The following is a 22,192-nucleotide window of genomic DNA, read 5'->3' on the forward strand; positions in this document are numbered from 1 at the left end:
CAGCTGGGCCCGTGAGCCATGGCCGCTGAGCCTGCGCGTCCGGAGCCTGTGCTCCACAACAGGAGAGGCCACAGCAGTGAGAGGCCCGCGTACCGCAAAAACAAACAAACAAACAAACAAAAAAAACCTCTGATCTAATTTAAAGAAAAGATGTGGGAAAAGCTGCCACACGTGTATGTGTATATACGCATGTAGTTTATATATATATATATATATATCCACACACACACACACACACACACATTGCTCAGTCTTCCCACAAGGCACGGCACTAGGTACCTCGGGAGACGGGTACCCTCACCAATCTCCAATTTACCCTCACCCCCGCTGTACTAACACTGGGTCAGTAGCACATGATTTAGCACGTAATTGGTGGCTAATTATTTCAGGTGTGCTAATTTTATTTTCCCAGGTTAGTTCCCCCAGGGCAGGAATTACCTCCTTTCACACCATCTGTTAGCACCTACTCAAAAGCCCACCATGCCCCAGGATTAGCTGGCCTTACAAACTAGATGATGCAGTAGACTTCTTTGGACCTTTCTGGAAAACAAGCCATAACAAGTTGCCTAGTGATTATGTTAAGGCAAGGAAGGAAGCAGAAGAGAGTATGACTAAGGGTTCTGCTTACATTTAGGGTCTGCTTCTTCATTTCCTATTGGTGCACCCTGAAATGGCACCACCAAGACCACAGGGCAAAACATGGCAAGAGCCACCTGTGAGGCACCAGCACCTGAAAAAGAGATGTATGTGTGTGTGTGTGTGTGTGTGTGTGTGTGTGTGTGCACGTGCATGTGTGTGTGTGTACACTGCCATGTGTATAATACTGGAAGGCTAGAGCAAATAAAAGGCCTCTGGAATTTTATTGTTCCTTCACGACTGCCACAGATGCTTTGGATGCTTGCTGGAAGCAACCAGGATAATTTATCCCCTCACATCTTTGGAAATGTGGACAGGAGTACTATGTGCAAGCCACTGTGATCTGCTCCTCTACTTACTCCATTCAGAGGCTCTCACCTCAGGTAGCACTAACCCTGTTTCAGGGGTTGGGAAGCTGCCTAGAAAGGGCAGAGCCGGTATGGATCTCCTGTCTTGGCGACCCCAGCATAGATTTTCTGCATGACCACAGTTCCACCCTATTGGGAGGGAGGGGAGAGAAAAGTATTAAGCAAAGTTGTGAGTCCCTAGCCCTTTTTCTCCCCTACTTGCATCCATCACTCACCAGTATGAGCAATGAACTTTGACCAGAGACCCTCAAATGATTCCACAAAGCTGCCTCTATGCATCTCTCTATCCTTGGACAGAGGAGAAAAAGATGCCCTCGTTGAAGCTGCCAAATGAGGGTTAAAAGCTGCATCCTCCCTCCTCTCCACACAGAGCAGCTAATCGAGGTCACAGCCATAGAAACCAAACAAAAGGCTCCCAGGAGCCCACACATCCTCGCCTCACTGCTGCCAGCCACTGTGGGAAGGGGAAAGGGAGCCCCCGCCCTCCTTCATTCCTCATCAGCTTAATGAAGATTTGGCCTGTCATCTTCCCAGGGAACAAACTCCATGGCTGTCTGAGATTGATTTTTATTCTCAAACAACACAGCAGATCCTCCTTTAAAACCAAAAGTCAGCAATAAAATGGATCATAAACATGCGTATGGAGTTATAACCCCCCAACTACTCTAAAGTGGCTGGATTTCTCCCAGCCCCGCCCGACCCCCCACCCCCACCCCGGGCCTGTCAAAACCAAATTCCTGAGCAAGTTCCCCATGTCACCACTGGGGACGGCGAGGTTGGTGGAGTTCATGGCTCTCACATGGCTGCTGCCACAAACAGCTCTCTTAGGTCACATCCCCTGTGGTCTCAAAGTAATGGGCGTATTTGTCTGATACCATTTATTAGCAAATGAGGATATCCAGCTGGCTTTGCAGATTTGAGATGATTCTGAAAAAAGTCACATTCACACTCTAAAATGTCCAAGATTCTAAGCACATAAATGACAAAAAAAAAAGTACTTTGTATACATCATAAGCAAGCACTATTTTTTAATCCAGCAAAGAAGACTGAACCATTGCCTTGTTAGACTTATTTTATTTATACCCTTTAAAATCACTCTTCTGGGGATATAAACTCCAGGAAAAAAGTCATCATTATTTGAACATTAAACTTATTTTACTGTTGAGGTCTCCAAATGGGCATGAGTATATTAAACCTACCTCAGTGCCTTGAACTTCTTTTGTCACCTTTGTAGAACTAAGCTGAACTGTAAACTGTTTCTGAGACTGAGGATATTTAGTTCTTTTCAAATAAGGAAGAAGATGTCATACAGATAAAAGACTGGGTTTATCCTTTATAGATCCAAGGCGTGGTGATAATAACTATAATAATAATTATCATTATACTGGAAGAACTGACATCTATTAAGCACACCTATAGTATCAAGCAGTTTTCTAAGAACATTAAATACATTTCTCATTCATCTTCTCAATCCTATGAAATTACTACTATGATTGTTCTAATTGTGTAGACAAAGAAACTGAAGCTCAGAAAAGTTAAGTGTTTTCTACAAGGTCAAACTGCTAGTAAGTATGGAAGCCAGTGTTCAAACCAGGCAGTTAGTTGCCAAAGGACTAGTGGGTAGATAGTAAACATGGCTTGAACATGGAATGGGCTGCCTCTCTAGTGACTGCATCCTTCAAAGTTAGGTATTCAGGCAGGAACTGCCATACTGAGGACTCATATACACACTACTATTTATAAAATAGATAACTAATAAGGACCTACTATATAGCACAGGGAACTCTACTCGATACTCTGTAACGACCTATATGGGAAAAGAATCTTAAAAAGAGTGGCTATAGGTACATGTATAACTGATTCACTATCTGTACACCTGAAACTAACACAACACTGTAAATCAACTATACTCCAATAAAAAAATTTTTTAAAAGAGCTTCACTTGGGACCTTGGCAAACTACCCGCTCTGGTCCCCAGTGACGCTCAGTTCTTCATATTCCATGATATTGAGCTACTTAGTATCAATATGCTTTTATTTTCCAGATTTGAACAGATTCTCTAGTTACATTTTCCCACATTTATCAGGAAGTTCGTATGTCATTCAAAAGGCAGAGAATCCGTTTGTCGTCACACATGATGTTCACATTTCTGTCTAAAGAAAAGAGCTTGGTTTGCACACCTGTTCCCAAATGACTTCCCTGTCTTCTTCTTGGAAGCAGATGGTAAAATATGTCTTGGTCAAAGTTTCTGTTCTAAAGCCAAGAAGCTCATCAGTGAGAAGGATGCTACACAGCACCTGCAGCTCACTCTACTCTTAAGCGAGCCCCGGTTAGAATGGATGTCAAGGTTCACGCGTGGCAGTGAGGCCAGAGACGATTCCGTCAAACCAGCCAACCGGCCTTCAGGAAGTCACTGTGCCACCTCCAGGACATTAGTAGTTGGCCAAATCCAATACCCACTTCCTTTCTGCTGGAAGGGTGCATCTAAGAAGCATCTATAAAGGAGAAGTGAAATATTAGATTTGTTGAAAGACGGCTTATTTTGTCTGGCTTGACTACTTTTTTTCTTCACTTCATTTACTTAAATATTAGGCCACAATTCGAACCCCACCACACACTATGGAGCTTTCAAAACAAAGGACTTGGGGAAGGTGCTAATTTCATCATCCAGGCTTGAAATAATTTAGAATCTTGACCAACTTTCTAGAACCTCTAAAACAGTGACAAACACCACCTATTACTATTATGAGGGCCAACAGCTAGGATTTTAGGCCTCAAGCAAGCTCTTCATACCTTCCTCTCTTTCTACTTCCAGGTCTTTCTCAACTTTGCCAAAACACCCTCCCTGGGCACCTGGAAGGAAAGAGGGCCATATCTTGCTTATCAGGAGCTGAAGCACTTTGGCTGATGTTACTTCCACAAGCGAGGCTGGCACAAGAAACCACTGGCAAGCCTAAGTCAGAAATAATGCAGGGCTTCCCTGGTGGCGCAGTGGTTGAGGGTCCGCCTGCCGATGCAGGGGACACGGGTTCGTGCCCCGGTCCAGGAGGATCCCACAAGGCACGGAGCGGCTGGGCCCGTGAGCCATGGCCACTGAGCCTGCGCATCTGGAGCCTGTGCTCCGCAACGGGAGAGGCCACAACAGTGAGAGGCCCGCGTACCGCAAAAAAAAAAAGAAATAATGCAGAAGGAAGACTGGGAAGGAGCAAGACACGTGGAGTGGGAACACCCTACAGCAATGGGTGCGCCATCGCAGGGAGCCAGGCAGCTCTTCTGAAGAAAGACTTGCTGCTGATTTTAGATACAAGAGTCAGCACTAACGATGGTGACCCATTCTCTGCATGAAGACTGACCAGAGACACTCTCCAAGACACTATGCAATAACCATCTGTGTGCTAATGGAATGGAAAGGAAAAAGGAAGAGAGAAGGAACTAGAAGAAAGAAAAAGGGAGGGGGAAGAGGTCTCAGTACAAGTCCTAATCATGTCCCTCTTCACCCCAAACGCTTCCTGTCATATCCATCTAACAAGATGTGCAGAGATGGTCTAGAGAGGTGGACGGAACAGGACAGGAAGGTGCTGAGTGAGGAATATCCACTGCTTCACCTCTCAAGAGCTGTTTCTAATTTTGGTTCTGTGGATACGGCTAGACTGTCAGTCATGCTGCCACAGGAAAAACCCTGCATCTAAAAGGAAGATCAAGGAGAGACTGAAGGGGGAGACAACAGTCTAAATTAAAGGAAGACCAGGAATTCAGACCACGGCTGTGGGTTCTGCAAGTTTCATAAATAATACTCTTGGATTTACTATAGAGTCAGTCCTGCCAAAATTTACAAGGGGACGTGTAACCTAGTTGAGGAAAGTCATTTAAAAATGTCAGTATGAGAGGAAGCAGGATCAAAATGAATTATTTGTTAAGAGTATGATTTGTTAATGGAGCATATTTAGGAGAAAGAGAATTTGGGGGTGGGGAAGAGAGACAGATACACAATATGCAAGGCAGATATTGAAAGAGCAAAAGGTTCTTGAAGAGGCAATAGGATTAATTCAAGACTTTTTGGTTTTCAGTAGAGCGAAGGGGCACAGAGGTTACAGATATGTGGTAGGGGTTACTCAGGATTGAGAACTGGCCAAAGGGATACAGTGGCAAGTCAAAGAGTTAAAGATTCTAAGGCTGTTGGTAGAACACTGAAGAAAATTACCCTTGGGGTCCAGGCTGGGTAGGAAGGAAAGTGAAGCCAGAAGATCACTGAGAGAAGTTCCAGGCAGCAGTGAGACCCAAAGTTTGGCATATGCCACTGGACAGCTGAGAGGGCCACTGTCCATTATATCTGCCCTCTACATATAGTATTCATGGTTTCGAAGTTAACCTGACCATGCATACCTCATTTTATTCCTCAATAAACCCTGTGAAGTAGTTACGTCGAGTGGGTATCATTATGGCCATGTTCCAGATGAAGAAACTGAGGCTTAGAGGCACTGAGTGATTTCCAAAAATCTTATCACTGCTAAGTGGGAGAGTGAGGCCTCCAAGTGAGCTCTTCTGACTCCTAGTCCAGTGCTCGATCCACTACTCCAGGACTCCACATCACTGGGAATAACATTGAGGGGAGGATGGGCTTGGAGAAGACAGTCAAGGGCCAGAGTCAGCAATGCACATGCACAACCTGGGCAGAGGGTGGTGGAAGTGGACATGGAGGTTTATTGAAAGTTGTGGAACAGTGGCAGCTCCATAATGGCATGAAAGTAACCAAGGGGAAAGGAGATGATGCCAGTCCTTCCAAGGCTGAGGAACTTAGAGCCACAGGGAAGAGAAGCCAGATGACTTTAGGACGAGAAAGTACAAGGAGAACATTGTACAGGTAGAGGACGTAGACTATTTTCTCACCATCAGCAAGAGTTTGAAAGATACAAGATGGCTCAGGTTGGAATGAGGGAATGAATGAAAGGCAAAGGAGCAGGGCAAAGGGGCTCTGGCCTCAGATGAATGATGAGAGACAGCAAGGATGAGGGAGACCGTGGGTCAAGCGGGGGGTGCTGTAACAGTGACAGGAAAGGAGCAGTTGCTACAGAAGCTGTGGAACTTTCCCAAGGTTCCAAGTCCTAGTCCCAGGGTTCTAACTGGAATATTAGTGCGAGGATGTGAACATCACTGTGAGCTTTAGATGAGACAATGTGTATAAAGGTACCTGATGGTACCTGGCAAATAGCAGGTACTTGATAACCTTTGGTTGAAACTGAAGTTGAGTCATGCGGACCTTGGGAAATTTTCTCCTCACTGTTGACTTTTGTCTTTCAGCCAAATACTTACTGTATACTATTACAGGCAACGTGTTTGAGGTGATCTAATAATGAATCAGACACTGACACTGCTTTTAGCCTCAAGGCACACTGATAGAGACTACAGTGTAATCTGATGGTGAATATTCACTTGTTCGCAAATAATTATTGAGCATCTATTATGTGCCAGGCACTTGGTGATGCACCAGTGACAAGAGAAAGTCCCTGTGAACAAGAAGTTCATGTGGGCAAAATAGACAATTAGAAACAGACAAATATTATCAAGTGGGGTTAAGTGCAATGGAAAACACAAAGCAAGGTAGGGAGATAGAGAGTAAATAGGGCACAGAAGGCCCTGTGTCAGATGGGGTGATCTGGGAAGGCCTCCATGAGGAGGTGACAACTGAGCAGAGACCTGAATGGAGTAAGGGAGTGAGATGTGTGACAGTCTTGAAGAACAGTCTTCCAGACAGAGGGAATAGCAAGAGAAAAAGCCCTGAAGCAAAGAACAGCACATGAGCCAGTTCTGAATGAATATGATAAAGCAGAAGGTAGTAAGTGATACAGTGAAGCTGCTGTGGTAGAGAAGTTACTCCCGCCTTGGGGTGTTGGTGTATTTGGGGAGAGCATGATGAAGAATCAAGGCAGGCTTCCTGGAGGTACTGGCATCTGAGATGGACCATGATGGAGGAACTATTTGGATCCATGGCAAAGAACACTGTCAAAGCCTAAAAGGAGAAAAGCAAAGGATGTGCATGGGGGACAAAGAACCGTTTGGTTTGGATGGACAGCACATCTGATAGAGGGCAGTGGTTGACCATCAGGAAGGAAAGGTAAGATAAGACTAAAATGTGGAGGGAGGGAGAAAGGGAAGAAGGGAAGCAAACATACAACTTTTGAACTATCCATAAGGCGTGGGGGTAGGTACTTTATATGATTTCACTTAGTTATTATTTATTTCAGTAAATAAAAATTTCTTCCATCAAACAAAATAAATATTTCTTTTAGTAAGTAGCTCCTAATACACATTGCCAAGCTCATGTTAAAGATGACAAACTGGGGCTTCCCTGGTGGCGCAGTGGTTGAGAGTCCGCCTGCCGATGCAGGGGACGCGGGTTCGTGCCCCGGGCCGGGAAGATCCCACATGCCGCGGAGCGGCTGGGCCCGTGAGCCATGGCCGCTGAGCCTGCGCGTCCGGAGCCTGCGCTCCGCAACGGGAGAGGCCACAACAGTGAGAGGCCCGCATACCACAAAAAAAAAAAAGATGACAAACTGAAGCTAGGTTAAACCCGAGAGTGAGCCATGGATACCACAGTAAGGAGGTCAGAGTTTAGGCAGGGAAGTCATGGAAGGTTTGTGGACACAGGAGGGACACAGGCAGCACTGTGCCACCCTGGGATGAACACAGTGTGGAGTGTGGTTCCAGGGTCGGAGACAAGCAAATGATGGTACAGACCTCAGACGGGATTAACTGTCTTGTTTCTTTTGTATAGTCGGCCTTTTTGCATCCAAGGATGAGAAACAGCGGATATGGAGCACAGACTGTATTCATTATAGTATGTCATTTTACACAAGGGACTTGAGCATCTGCAGATTTTGGTATCCACAGGGGCTCCTGTGGTCCCTGCAGCTACCAAGGGATGACTGTATTCCCAAGGTCACGGGGCACAGTGATTGGTCTATATTAGGTTGCCAGTACTTGATCAATAGTCCACCCAATTTGAAGTTCAGAAACAAGAAAAGCACAGCACCTGCTCAATCTAGTCCTTCTTTTCTTGTGACTCATGTTCTGTATGAGAGACTTGGGGCTGTTCTTTCAGACCTGCCCAAAGAAGGCTTTTCTTAGACTTTTCAAACTGTAAGGCAAAGTATCAAGAAGGTCCTCAATCTTTGAAAAGCTGGATTTGTTTGTTTTTTTCAAATAAAGCAAATTGTGGTGTAACAATACAATAAAACACTACTCATCAATAGAAAGGAATGAATTTATGCAACATGGATGAATCCCAAATAATAATGTTGAGTGAAAGAAGCCAAATTACAGAACCTACTGTATGATTCCATTTATACAAGATTCTTAAAAACTCAAGCGAATCTTTGTAGACAGAGTAGAGGGTGCCTGGGGGAGGAGATGGGGAGGGTAGTGAGAAAAGGAGGATTACAAATAGATAGCAGGAACTTTTGGTGGCAGATACGTTCATTATCTTGAGTCTAGCGATGACTTCACAGATGTAGACATGTTTCAAAGCTCATCACACTGTACCCTTTAAAAGTGTTTTGCTTACTGTGTGTCTATTATACCTCAATAAAGCTGGAGGAAAAACATAATGGTCTACAGATTTTAAACAGGGTCCCTATAATCAGGGGAGATAAACACTACAGATTTCTATAAGTTTTGTGGCACAGCCTCTTGTGTTCATGAACATTTGTGTTCTCTGCTTTCCAGGCATGTAGCCAGGCCACATTTTCCAGCCTCTTTGGCAGGAAGGCATGGCCAGTCCCTGAGTTCTGGCCAACAGATTGTGCACGTCCACTTCCCACCCACCACCTGAACAGAGGAGACTCTGAGCACAGCATGGGTCCCTGAGCTCTGTAACACAGCACCCTGTCGCCACCCTGCACTCACGGTCGCGTGGATGAGAAATAAACTTGAACTGTGCTGAGCCACTGAAATCTTGGAGTTGTTGAGCAGTCAGCTGCCTATGTATAATTTATATAAGGACATTATATAAATTATTTTAATATTATTGATATCAATATATAATATAAAGTATATAAATATATGTGAGGTATAATATAAAGTATTGATATGTCATTAACATCCGTATTTTATAATACATATTCATACATTAATTGGTATATTAATATTCCTAATATTCCTGATATTAGTATTGGTAGTAGAACAGAGGGCAAATCATTGAAAATTAATAAGCCTTAGTTTCCTCCTCTGTGAAAAGGCAGGATATTTTTCTCCTTATCTCACAGGCTATAATAAAGAGTGAATAAAATTATGTACGTATTTGAAAGCTTTTTGAAAACAAGTGTGTTTTTAACCTACAGTAGAATTACCTTAACTGCCATTAAAAATGTCCATATTTGATATCCTTAGGCCAAGTTCATAGTATTACTTCCAGCAAGGACCAGGTGACTTTTCTTTGTTCCAAGTCAGAAAGACTCTCAGCTCTAGCAAGTGCCTCATATTTGATATAATCTGAGCAGACATGACCTGAAAACCATTCATAGGGATAATTCTTTCTGGTACAAGATAGGAAACGGATAGGTAGATACATTCAAATGTAAATTTACAAATAATGGATACCTTTAAAAAATAAAAATACTATCTGCTCTTCTTCACATTAGGGACTTTATTTATATTCTCTCATTTTATAAATTTTTTACCAAGATCTGGCCCTGAATTCTATTTCTGGAGGGTCACAAAGAAAGTAAAGCAAGGTAGATGTATTGATAACCCAAACCATCACTACTGGAAAAGGAGCCTCAAAGTGCATTGAATGTTAGCAATTCAGGAACAGAAATGAGAGCAACTGGGAGTGCAGAGGGCACATACGTGCTCAGTCACAGAACTCCAGTCAACTCCCGGGATTTCATCCAGGCTCTTCTGGGTAGCACTACCATACATACAATAACAAAAAGTTCTGCCAATACCATATTTAAAGTGGGTGAGGGGACTTCCCTGGTGGTCCAGTGGTTAAGAATCCGTCTTGCAATGCAGGGAACAGGGGTTCGACCCCTGGTCAGGGAACTAAGATCCCACAAGCCGCGGGGCAACTAAGCCCACATGCCGCAACTACTGAGCCTGTACATCTCAAGGAGAGAGACTGCATGCTCCAAACTACAGAGTCCACGTGCTGTGGAGCCTGCCCGCCACAACTAGAGAGAAGCCCATGCGCCACAACGAAAGATCCCGTGTGCCTCAACTAAGACCCAACACAGCCAATAAATTAAATAAATAAAATAAAACAAAACCTGATCTTTAAATAAATAAATAAATAAATAAATAAATAAATAAAGTGGGTGAGGTCAGACATCTTCAATAAATGTCACCTGTTCATTTGAAATTAGTGACCTTAGTCTAAGTTAAGCCCCAGTAACAGACAACTCCAGAATCCTGGTGGCTCACAATTACAAAGATTTATTTCTCCCATTACATCTATCAAGAATTAGCTGCAGGGACTTCTCTCGTGGCACAGTGGTTAAGAATCTGCCTGCCAATGCAGGGGACATGGGTTCACGCCCTGGTCCAGAAGAGCCCACGTGCCACGGAGCAACTAAGCCCGTGTGCCACAATTACTGAGCCTGCGCTCTAGAGCTTGTGAGCCACAACTGCTGAGCCCGCGTGCCACAACTACTGAAGCCCGCGCACCTAGAGCCCGTGCTTCGCAACAAGAGAAGCCACCGCAATGAGAAGCCCGCGCACCGCAAGGAAGAGTAGCCCCCGCTCGCCGTGACTAGAGAAAGCCGGCGCGTGGCAATAAAAACCCAAAGCAGCCGAAAAGAAAAGAAAGAAAAGGAAAAAAAAAGAAAGGAAGGAAGGAAGGAAGGAAGGAAAGAATTAGCTGCAGCTCTGTCCACATCATTCTGGGGCCCAGGCTGAAAAAGTAGCCCCTGTTCAGGACGTTAAGACTCATCTGAGCAGTCGTGGGCACTACCCTAGCAGTTCAGAGGCAGGCTCACATAACATATGTCCAAGTACTTTGAAGTATGGACCAAGCTAAAACCTGTTCAATAAAGTATGTCTTATCCTCCTTGATTGATATATGTTCATACCAACCCAGAAGGCCAAGATGGAATTGTGACTTCCTGGCCTCCTTGGAGCTCTACACAGAAACATCACTGTGCAGGGAGAAGTGGCCCCTGGCTTGAGAGCCGCTCCCTTCTCACTCCCCTCCCCCACCCCACTCCATCCCACACTGTCCTCAGCTCCAAGCTCTACTTCCAGCTCCTGCAGCCCTAGGGGTGCACACACCCACAGCATGGGCTGCATCTGGGTGCTCAGATCCAGGGTGAGACCAGGGAGCAGGCCCATGGCTGTCTAGGCAAAGGGTTCTGGAGTCCTGGGCAACGGACTGTGGTCTAGAAGGTGAAGTGTGAGGACAAGCTAAGCCAGAGGAGCACCGAAACAAGGGCCAAGCCAGGGTCTGAGGTCGGCATGTGGGGCAGAGTGGGTGACTCTATCAAAGGGAAAAGCATGTGGAAATCTATGCTGAAAGTGTCACTTCCACCTGTGTTGCACTGCCAAAAAGCAGGTCCCATGGTCAAGCCTGACATCAATGGGGCAGGAATATGAGGCCTATGTCATGTGGCTGGGTCGGGGGGTACGGGAAACGCTTTGACCAGTGATAAAGGCATACCTTATTTTATTGCATTTTGCTTTATTGCACTGTACAGATATATTTTGTTTTTTACAGATTGAAGGTTTGTGGTGACCCTGCATCTAGCAAGTCTATCGGCGCCATTTTTCCAATAGCATTTGCTCATTTCATGTCTCTGTGTCATGTTTTGGTAGTTCTCACAATATCTTGAGCTTTTTCATTATTACATTTGTCATGGTGATCTGTGATCAGTGATTTTTGAAGTTACTGTTATAACTGTGGTAGAAAGGGCAAGAGAACTAGAATTAGAAGTGGAGCCTGAAGATGTGACTGAATTGCTGCAATCTCATAATAAAACCTTAACAGATGAGGAGTTGCTTCTTACAGATGAGCAAAGAAAGTGGTTTCAGACCAGGGCACGAACCCGGTTCCCCTGCATCGGCAGGCGGACGCGCAACCACTGCGCCACCAGGGAAGCCCAGAAAGTGGTTTCCTGAGATGGAAACTACTCTTGGTGAAGATGCTGTGAAGACTGTTGACATGACAACACATTTGTGATAATGTTTTTAATGACAACAGCGTTCAAAATATTGCATAAATTTAGTTGATACAGCAGTGGCAGGGTTTGAGAGGATTGACTCCCGTTTTGAAAGAAGTTCTACAGTGGGTAAAATGCTATCAAACAGCACTGCATGCTGCAGAGAAACCATTCCTGAAAGGAAGAGTCAACCAACGTGGCAGACTTCATCGCTGTCTTGCTTTAAGAAGTTGCCACAGCAACCACCATACTGATCAGTCAGCATCAAGGCAAGACCCTCCACCAACAAAAAGATTACAACTCGCTGAAGGCTCAGATGATGGTTAGCATTTTTTAGCAACAAAGTTTTTTTTTAAATTTTATTTATTTATTTATTTATTTTTGGCTGCGTTGGGTCTCTGTTGCTGCACGCAGGCTTTCTCTAGTTGTGGCGAGCGGGGGCTACTGTTGGTTGCAGGGCACGGGCTTCTCACTGCAGTGGCTTCTCTTGCTGCAGAGCACAGGCTCTAGGTGCTCGGGCTTCAGTAGTTGTGGCACATGGGCTCAGTCGTTGTGGCTCGTGGGCTCTAGAGCGCAGGCTCAGTAGTTGTGGCGCACAGACTCAGTTCCTCCGTGGCACGTGGGATCTTCCCGGACCAGGGCTCGAACCCATGTCCCCTGCACTGGCAGGCAGATTCTTAACCACTGCACCACCAGGGAAGCCCCCAAAGGATTTTTTAATTAAGGTATCTTATCTTGTTTTTTAGACATAATGCTATTGCACACATAACATACTATAGTGTGAACATAAGTTTTATATGTACTGGGAAACCAAAAACTTTGCCTGACTCGCTTTATTGCAATATTCACTTTGTTGCAGTGGTCTGGAAGGGAAGCTGAAATGTCTCCGAGGTCTGCCTGTACAATCTTCTTTCCTTAGACACCAGTACTGAGGGTTTAAGGAAGGATGACAAAATCCTGGAGTTGAAAACAAAGATTAACAGCTCACAACTGGTTGCTTTCTAAATGCGTAGGGCAAGCAGCAGGCACTCAGTGTAAGGGAGGTGGGGGGACTGGATTGAAATATGCCAAAGTGGAAAATGCCTCCACAGTCCCAGCATCCTCTTTGGGAAAAGGACAATTACTTGGCAAAGGGAAAGTAGCAAGTCTCCCGGGATACATTCCGGCTCAAACTAATAATGTGTTGCTTGAGGCAACCAATTTGTCCAAACAAACCAATTCTGAAGAGGAGGAGGGGCGAGGCACATCATGAAAGTAAACCTGGCATTGGCTCCCTACCCCCATCCAGCCCTCCCTCTCACCCCACCCTCCCTCCCTCCTCTTCTCGGGGAAGCTTTTCTTCCTGATTTTAATTCTGCAGAAAAATGCCATAGACACAAGTGGTTTCACAAAGCATGCTGAGTGAGCCCACCCTTCAGTCAATGAGAACAGAAAGAATCAAAGAAACTGCCTTTCTGTAAAGGCAGTTTACAGAAACTAGCCAAGGACATAAAGTAGAACCTCTTTTGGGTTCCATGTGGCCGTTTTTCCACAACTTAAAAGAATTTTCCTCTCATAGACTAAGTCCTAGCTCTAAAACATGAGGAATTCTGAAAACCGCATTATATCGCTATCATCATAATGACTACTCCTTATTTTATTCCAGAAACTTTACGTTCCAGGTCTCACTGAACCCCCAAATAAACCTGCAAGCTCAGTATTATCATTATTATTTCCATTCTACAGTTGAGGAAACTAAAGGTCACTGAGGTTAAATAATTTGCCGAATGTCACGGAGCAGGGGAGCGGCAGAACCAGTGTTTGGTCCGTCAGACTCAGAAGATCATGGCTTTTCATCACTCTATATCTACCTCCTGCAAAGAGTAAGCAACTAGCATCATGCCAGTGAAAAATCACAAGTATATGACAGCAATGTCTGAAACAATGGCCTACCCCACAAAGCAAACAGGCCAGCACTCAACCCCCAAACAAACAGGCCAGCCCCCAAACAGACACATATAGCACAGAAGAAATTTTAAAATGCTCTAGTAACATATTTAATTTTCTAAGTGGAAGTATTTTCATTCTTTTTTTTCTGATTTTTAGAGCTACTTTGGTTATTATAATAATTCAGATCCTGTAGAAATAAATGTAGTAAGGAATGAAAAGTCCACTGCCTCAAGATAACCAATATTAGCAGTTTGGGATACAGCCTATCAAACTTTTTTCCATATACTCAGAAATACACACACACACACACACACACACACACACACACACACACACACACTAATATGGCAAAACTCTATGTAGGCCAATATAGCAAAATGATTATATATTCTATTCTGTAATGCACCTTTTTCAATTAATATAATTGGGACACTTTCCATGGCTGCATAGCATTTCACTTTATTTGACATTTGGGTTTTGTTTGTTTGCTTTGCTAATATAAACAGTGTTGCCATGCACACACAGGCTCATGTCAAATTATTTAATTGGGATAAGCTGTTAAAGAGTGACATTCAAATTGACACCAATAGCTAGAATGCCCTCCAGAAAGGTCCTTCTGTGATCCTTGCATGCGAATTCCCAGCTCTCCACTCTCAACACTAGATGCTTCCAATCATTTAAACTTTACCAAGCCGATAAACATCATTGTTTATCTGCACAACTGATTATGGGGATTATCATCTTTTCGTATTACATCTCTGTATTTCTTCTTTTGTGAACTATCATATTTACTTTTGAATTGGCATGTAAGCCAATGAGTCCAGCAGGATAAACCAGCCCCTTCGTGAATGAGCAAGCCATCCCATAGATGAGCAGGTGAAAAGGCTGAGTGAGAGGTTTATTAAGCATAAACAACTGCTTTCTCCTTACTGTAACTGTGGGAAGTAGGCTTTAAATGGAGTGTCAGATCCAAAATCCAGTTTCCATAGCAAGTGGCACTGCTAGTGTTGAAGACCCAATGCAGCCAAAAATAAATAAATTAAGTAAATAAATTAAAAAAAAAAAAAGAGTAGAGGCACAGAGATGGAACATGTTGAAGCATAACAGGGAAACATGTGATATGGATCCTGTCTATTCTAAATGCTAAATGTCTTTTACATTTGTTCAGTTTCCTTTAACCTAGTCCAGTCCCCTACTCCAGGCCACCATGTATGTTACCTGAATCACAGCAGAATGTTAATACTACCAACAGTACAACCATTAACACAACCAATAACTACCATTCAGAATGATAACGTGCTATGGAAACATCTGTGATTTCTGTTGATGATGAAGTGCGAGATACTGCAACTACTACTGTGGTTTGCTGCCTACACCCATAATTGAAAGAAATGCTCATTTCACTAACCTCCCTAGAGGTGAGAGACAGTAGTGACCTATCATCCAAGTTCACGGACCCTCTGAAGTCTAAGTGGTTCCAAATATCTACCTTTGATCATCTGTTTGGCAATGAAAGAACACAGCCTCTTTTTTTTTTTATCGGAGTAAAATTGCTTTACAGTGTTGTGTTAGTTTCTGCTGTACAATGAAGTGAATCAGTTATATGTATACATGTATCCCCTCCCTCTTGGACCTCCCTCCCCTCCACAAGGTCATCACAGAGCACCGAGCTGAGCTCCCTGTGCTACACAGCATGTTCCCACTAGCTCTCTACCTTACACATGGGAATGTATTTATGTCAAGCCTAATCTTCCAGTTTGTCCCGCCCTCCCCTTCCCACCCTGTGTGCACAGCGTCAACAAGCCTGGACATCAATCCTAATTCTGTCCCTTAACTAATGTGTGGCTCTGGGCATTGATGTTGTCATCTATAAAAGGAAGATCATAACACTACAAAGAACACCACAGAAAGTAATGAATAAAAGGCACTACAGTTGTCACCTCCTCTTCAGGACTAGTGCATTAGCAGTTCTAAAAGGGACTTGCAAAATCTCTGGTTGGAGGTCACAGGTTTTTTTATTAAGTAGTTCTAAAATACCTAGTTTAGATAATCTGTATGGAGCACAGCATCTTAAACTCTACCACTCTTTCTCAGATTTTGCTCTACATAGTTGGTTCAATAATCACAAGGACCTATTTCAATATCACAGAAAAGCTTTCCCCAAATCACCTTCTTTGCACTCTCTGAGCTAAATAAATAGGAAAGGAAAATATGGCTGCTTTGGTCAAAGAATATATAGGGTAAGTGAAATTCTGAGATACCCAGACAGAGAGAGAACCCCCCACTGCACCCACACACATACATCAATTGTTTTTTAGAAAATTTAAAAGACTATAGTAAAACCCAAATAAGAACAGGAAAATAAAATGAATGGACACGACTGGATAAATGGCTAACATGTGAAAACACAGGAAAAAAGTCTTATTTCCACACTGGCTGCACCTATCTGTTCTCTTTTAATTCTTCCCTGTCATGAAGTTACATTTCAATTAGCAAATACACTTAAGCCTAGGGAACTGGAGAACAGGATTGGGAACAGGGGTCTTCTAGCCCTATATCAGAATAGTTAATTGATTCCACAAATATCCACTGCGTAAGTTCAACGTGCCAGGCAGCGTTCTGGGAATATAAAATGAATATGATGTGGTTCCTGCTTCCAAGAAAGCCTCAGTCTAGTTTAGGGGACTCCTGAACAAGTCACTGCCACCCAATGAGATAAACTCATGAGGGAGGTTTGTACATAGCTCCCAGGATGCAGAGGTTTGTACATAGCTCCCGGATGCAGGCAGGGAAACTGAGGAGAGAGACTTGGACTGAATCCCAACACTACCCTATACAGTGCCAAATCATTTAATCTCCTTAGCTGTGTTTCTGCTTCTATAAAATGGGGTAGTAATATCCACTTTTAAGATTATGAAGATTAAATGTGTGCGTGCATGTGTGTAACACATTCCTAGCATACAGTAGATGTTTCATAGCTAAAAACTATTTTTTAAGTTATATATAAAATTATCCTTTTAACAGCAAAAATTTGTAGATTATCCGTTCTTCATAGACAGATGTCATATACTTTACTCTTTCCTGTATTTGCAGTGACTGGTAAAATACCAGTTTTACTCAATAAAAATTTGTGTTTCTGAGAAACTTTTGAACCTCTTTGAAAAGAAATTTTCAAAGTAAGCAATCATTAGAGTTTTAAAATACTGATTTAAATCCAAAACGTACAACTTAATGGGAGCAAGAATATCAAGGATCCTGGGGCATCCTAAGAACAGAAATGGGGCCAAATTTCTATTTGTTAATGAAAGAGAAAAAGATGTAATTCATTTTAAAAATATGTTCTACTGTTCTTCGATTTTGAGGAGGACACTATTACTCAGGAAGGATACAAATTATCACTGAAATTCATAGCTAGGCAAAAGAATTTTTAAAATAAGTTAACTCATTTTGTTTTCCAAATATATTTTCCAAAATACATTCAAGGTGAAAAAAAATTCATAAAATACAAATGTGCCTTAAGAATAACAAGAATCCCCTGTAGCCCCATCATGCACAATGATAATTACTGTTTACTGGGAATCTGGGCCCCTGGTCTAGCGTTCTACCAGCTGCAGCAGGATTACGACAAAACAGGCAACAGAGAAACGTGTTACATCTTATAAAGAGGCACACAGCCCCGGTGATGTTCTCATTCTATCCTTAGCCAACCACGACAACAGAAACTATCTAAGCATCTAAAAAGTGCCTGTCACAAAAATTGAACTCCCGAGTCCATAGGTTTCTACCCATCATAAACACTTGTTTCTGAGGGCGGGGGGAAGAGTCCAAAATCCCTGGGGATCTCCTACTGCTCTGGCAGAATTCCACTGTGATCAGTTAAATGCAAATAAGTCAAGAACATCTGGTCTACATTTGTTTTAAAGCCCACGAGGGTTTAAATACAAAGAACGTTTGGCAAAATGTATCCCTGAGTCTATCGAATTAGAATTTTTTAAAAAGGCCAAGAGGTATAGCAGAGCATGAGACAAAGTAGAGCTAACTTTGTAAATCCAGGAAAGTTTGTCAAAATATTTCTTTCTGGTTTCTCTGGTTTCCCAACACTTTAGCAATGGCATGCACTTCCAACTCAAATTTGCTAATTTATGTATGTTTGGGTTTCTATACCTTGAGATCTGACCAGGTAACCAGACAGGCACTATGGGTTAATGAAAGACTAAAATGATTTGTAGATGTATATAAATATATATGTGTGTGTGTATATATATATACACACACACATATAAATGTCAATTATACATAGATACATACATAAATACCATATCATTTCAGGACTTTTCAAAATCTTTAATAAGCTATACATGTTACAAATCTCCAGCAAAGGTGGCAGGGGGACTTCCCTGGTGGTCCAGTGGTTATGAATCCGCCTTCCAATGCAGGGGACGTGGGTTCGATCCCTGGTAGGGGAACTAAGATCCCACATGCTGCGGGGCAACTAAGCCCGCGCCCCGCAACTACTGAGCCCACGTGCCGCAACTAGAGAGCCCACAGGCCGCAAACTACAGAGCCCATGCGCGGCAACTACAGAGCCCACGTGCTCTGGAGGCCTCGCACCAAAACTAGAGAGAAGCCCGCACGCCACAACAAAGAGCCCGCACACAGCAACGAAAGATCCCGTGTGCTGCAACTAAGACCTGACGCAGCCGAAAATAAATAAATAAATAAATATTTAAAAAAAAAAAAAAACAAAGGTGGCAGGTCATGTCCTAACTCATTGGCCCCAGCATCCTGGCTTTTCTTAGGCGGCTGCATGGGACACACTTGGGAGAAATGCTGGACTCTTAAACCCAAATGGGATAGAGATGTCTGGGATGCAGAGGCCTCTCACCACCTGGAATCCCACTCCTTTCATGCAAGGATCCATTCAACAGACAATTATTAAACACCTGCTATGTGCTTCACCCAGCATCAAGTTTCTCAGTTTGCATACACACCTGAGCATTCTCATCCCACACTTAAACCGACACCTTTGTTATGCATAAAAGAAAACCAAAATGGAGGCCCACTACTTAACAGCAACTTGTGCTACTGTAAACATTTCTGTGTTTTCTCTTCTCTTGGTTGCAATGGACTTCCAAGGCAGAAGGCTTATTTTTATTCCTTCGACCCCCTCTTACTATTTATCAACTCAGGTAAAACTAGGGGCATTACAGAGCTACTGTGACTGCTGAAGATGACAGGGTGTGCCTGTCATCTAGGGAAAGGGGACCCTGGGGAGACAGGGGGTGCTATTAGGGATCTTGCCTATTCCCACTTTTGCCATTTGCACTGGAAAGCTGAACCCCAGAGCAAACATCTACACTGCTCTCCAGCTCTGCCCACACCCCGTGATTTAACCAAGGTGAGGGGATTTGGGATTTGTTTGCCTTCCTCCTCCTAATTGTCCCCTTAGTGAGAAAACGAGAAGAAAGTGTAGGCGGATCACGGAGTCTTTCCCTCCACAATTATGCTGGGAATCAGGATTGCCCTGTGGGGACGCCAACTTCCTGCAGGACTCCGGCCGCGGAGGACAGGGAGGAGGTATGGTTTGCTGCGGCCTCGTACAGAGCAACAGAGCCGGGGAAACAGGCCGGGCCTGGGCCACCATAATCCCACTCCACATAGGAGATGAATCGCGGAGCATCTGCCCCAGCCGCATCCCCAGGGAAACCCCTGGGCCGGCGGGGCAACTTCTCTTCACCCTCTTCTTCCCTCCGCAATGCTAAAGGACACGGGGGTTGAGAGTGGGCAGATAAATGACAGAAGTCTCCCCAAGGAAGGTCCTCCCAAGGACCCCCAAGCCCTCAACACAGGAACCCATCATCCTGAAACCCCGCAGCGTCTCTCCACTTACCCCGGCTCACTGCTGAGGACCGCGAAGCCCCTCTAGGATCCCATCCCACAACGCATATGGTTTACAGTCCTCTTTGGGGCAACAAAGGAGTCGGCAATAATTACCCTCATTTCCCATGCTAAAGGGAAATAAGGCACAGGGCTATTCAATTAGGATTGCTTTTTTTACTCCTAGGGCACTTCGCACTGTACGAAGCACCTCTGCACACACCCTGTCGCCCTGCCTGTGCAGGGGTGCCCAGCCCCATTTCACAGATGAGGAAGAGAAGCGCCAGGGAGAGGACACAGAGGTGGATGAGAATCTGCTCCTCAGCCTGAGGGATTCAGTTTACCCTGACCGAAACATCCAGCCTCAAAGTAGGGCTCTCCCAGAGGCTGGCCAGTGCCACAGGCCCAGTGCCGGGCAGAGGATGGGTAGTCACCTGGCTGGGGGAGCTTTCCCATGTCTATCGATTTCTTTGAAGCTCTCAATAGCTCAACTGAAAGCATTTGTAAATTCCCCATTGCTGGGGTAGATGGGTAAGTGCCACAGGCTTCGAAATACTTGGTCGTCCTCCTAAACCTTGTTTTTCCTTATCTTCCTTCTATCCTGGGACCCAGGATGAGTTAAAGGCTTTTCAAAGCCAGAACTCCACCCTGTTGGCACTGGTCAGGATGTTTGGGAAGAGCCTCATGGGGTTCCCACAGTGAAGGCTGCATTCAGACACTGTCCACACGGCCTGGGGAACTGCCCTCTGAGCTACTCACCTCACTGCCTCTCATCTTCCAGGGCCCTGGAGGCACACCAGTTCCCACCTCTGGTCCTGGAGAGTGACTGGAGGTGAGACGCAAAGGAAGACCTCTCCATCATAAGCAGATGGGGCCACTGCTAGCACCTGGGCCAATCTGGGTCCTTGCCTGAAGACTAAAGAATTAGGATATTTCTTTTCAAAATGCAGTGTCCAGAAACTTGTTTATGTTACACAATACAGTGGGCACAGCACAGTTATCTGTAAGAACTCATATCTGTTACGGAAACAGGAGCTTTTTCCTCAAGCTCTGGTGTATATATAACGCAAAGGAAGACCTCTCCATCATAAGCAGATGGGGCCACTGCTAGCACCTGGGCCAATCTGGGTCCTTGCCTGAAGACTAAAGAATTAGGATATTTCTTTTCAAAATGCAGTGTCCAGAAACTTGTTTATGTTACACAATACAGTGGGCACAGCACAGTTATCTGTAAGAACTCATATCTGTTACGGAAACAGGAGCTTTTTCCTCAAGCTCTGGTATATATATATATATATATCTCCTCTATACCTATCTGTACAGAAGGTCTGGAAGGTAACAGCAAATTGATAACATGATGACTCTGTGGCACTGCCAGGTTTGGGAGCCACTGGAAAAGGCTTTGGAACTTTAACTGAGACACAGATTTGTCCATTCCTTAGCGGTGTTCTCTTAGACAAGTCCCTTAACCTTCTACAGACTCAGGGTCAACTACGATATGAGAATGATGTCTGCCAGCGGGATTCTTGTAAAGGCAGAGATAATCCACATCTGACACACAGCACACACTCAGTAAGCCCTGGCTATGATTATTACTGCTTCTGCAAAAGAGGACAGTTGCTAAAAGGCCATACCTCTAGCCTCCCTGTAGCTGCAGAAACCGCCTCCTGCTGGAGGAGGGAACCGAGAGCATCACTCATCATTCTCTAGTCCTGGTTTTGCATTTGTGTCTCTGGAGTGACCCCAGCCTGCAGGACATTTAGTTCCTGGTAGGGACCAAAGTGTGTTGGCTATTCTCCATTTGCTTCACCACCACCCCTCACTCCAAAGCCATTCTCCACCTCTCTACACCTGCTCTGTGGCCTGACGGCTGACTGCTGTGGGCTGACTCACCAGGGCTCCATGCCTTTTGGTTTCCAACAAGATCTGCTGATGGGAGGACCAACACAAGATCTGGGTATTTATTCCCCCCTCTCTCCCCACTTTGCCAAGTCTCTGGCAGTGGTGTTGTTCTTTCTATAGCCATAGCGCCTGTGGGGCAGCCCCTCTTCCATGAATCTAGGTCTTGCTGCTTCTGTAAGCAGTTCTTTCATTAAACTCTCTTCAGATAAACCCCTCTGAGGGCACCATCTGCTTCCTGCTAGGGCCCTGACCAAAACAACACAGGGGAGGAGGCTTTCTCAATGTAAAGGGAGATACTACACATAATTATAAGCTTTGGGGACAGATTAACAA

The 22,192-nt window shown here is 44.3% G+C and overlaps 1 protein-coding gene across 6 annotated transcripts in view; it reads right to left on the minus strand.

Moving 5' to 3' along the window:
- STON2 (stonin 2) overlaps positions 1-22,192 on the minus strand; it is a 153,063-nt gene that overhangs the window by 68,173 nt on the left and 62,698 nt on the right. Inside the window, exons 1-3 of one of the 6 annotated variants that reach the window (XM_028496258.2) lie at positions 20,717-20,851; positions 3,185-3,499; positions 1,031-1,133 (exon numbers count right to left, since the gene is read on the minus strand). The exons of 4 other annotated variants lie outside the window; for them this stretch is intronic. The gene's annotated coding sequence lies outside the window, so the exon portion shown is untranslated. Of the gene's footprint in view, positions 1-1,014; positions 1,134-3,184; positions 3,500-20,716; positions 20,852-22,192 lie in introns of those variants that run through there. One more of the 6 variants, XM_028496257.2, reaches the window with a different exon arrangement.

Source organism: Physeter macrocephalus, chromosome 11, assembly GCF_002837175.3.
Source record: "Physeter macrocephalus isolate SW-GA chromosome 11, ASM283717v5, whole genome shotgun sequence".
Lineage (NCBI taxonomy): Eukaryota > Metazoa > Chordata > Mammalia > Artiodactyla > Physeteridae > Physeter > Physeter macrocephalus.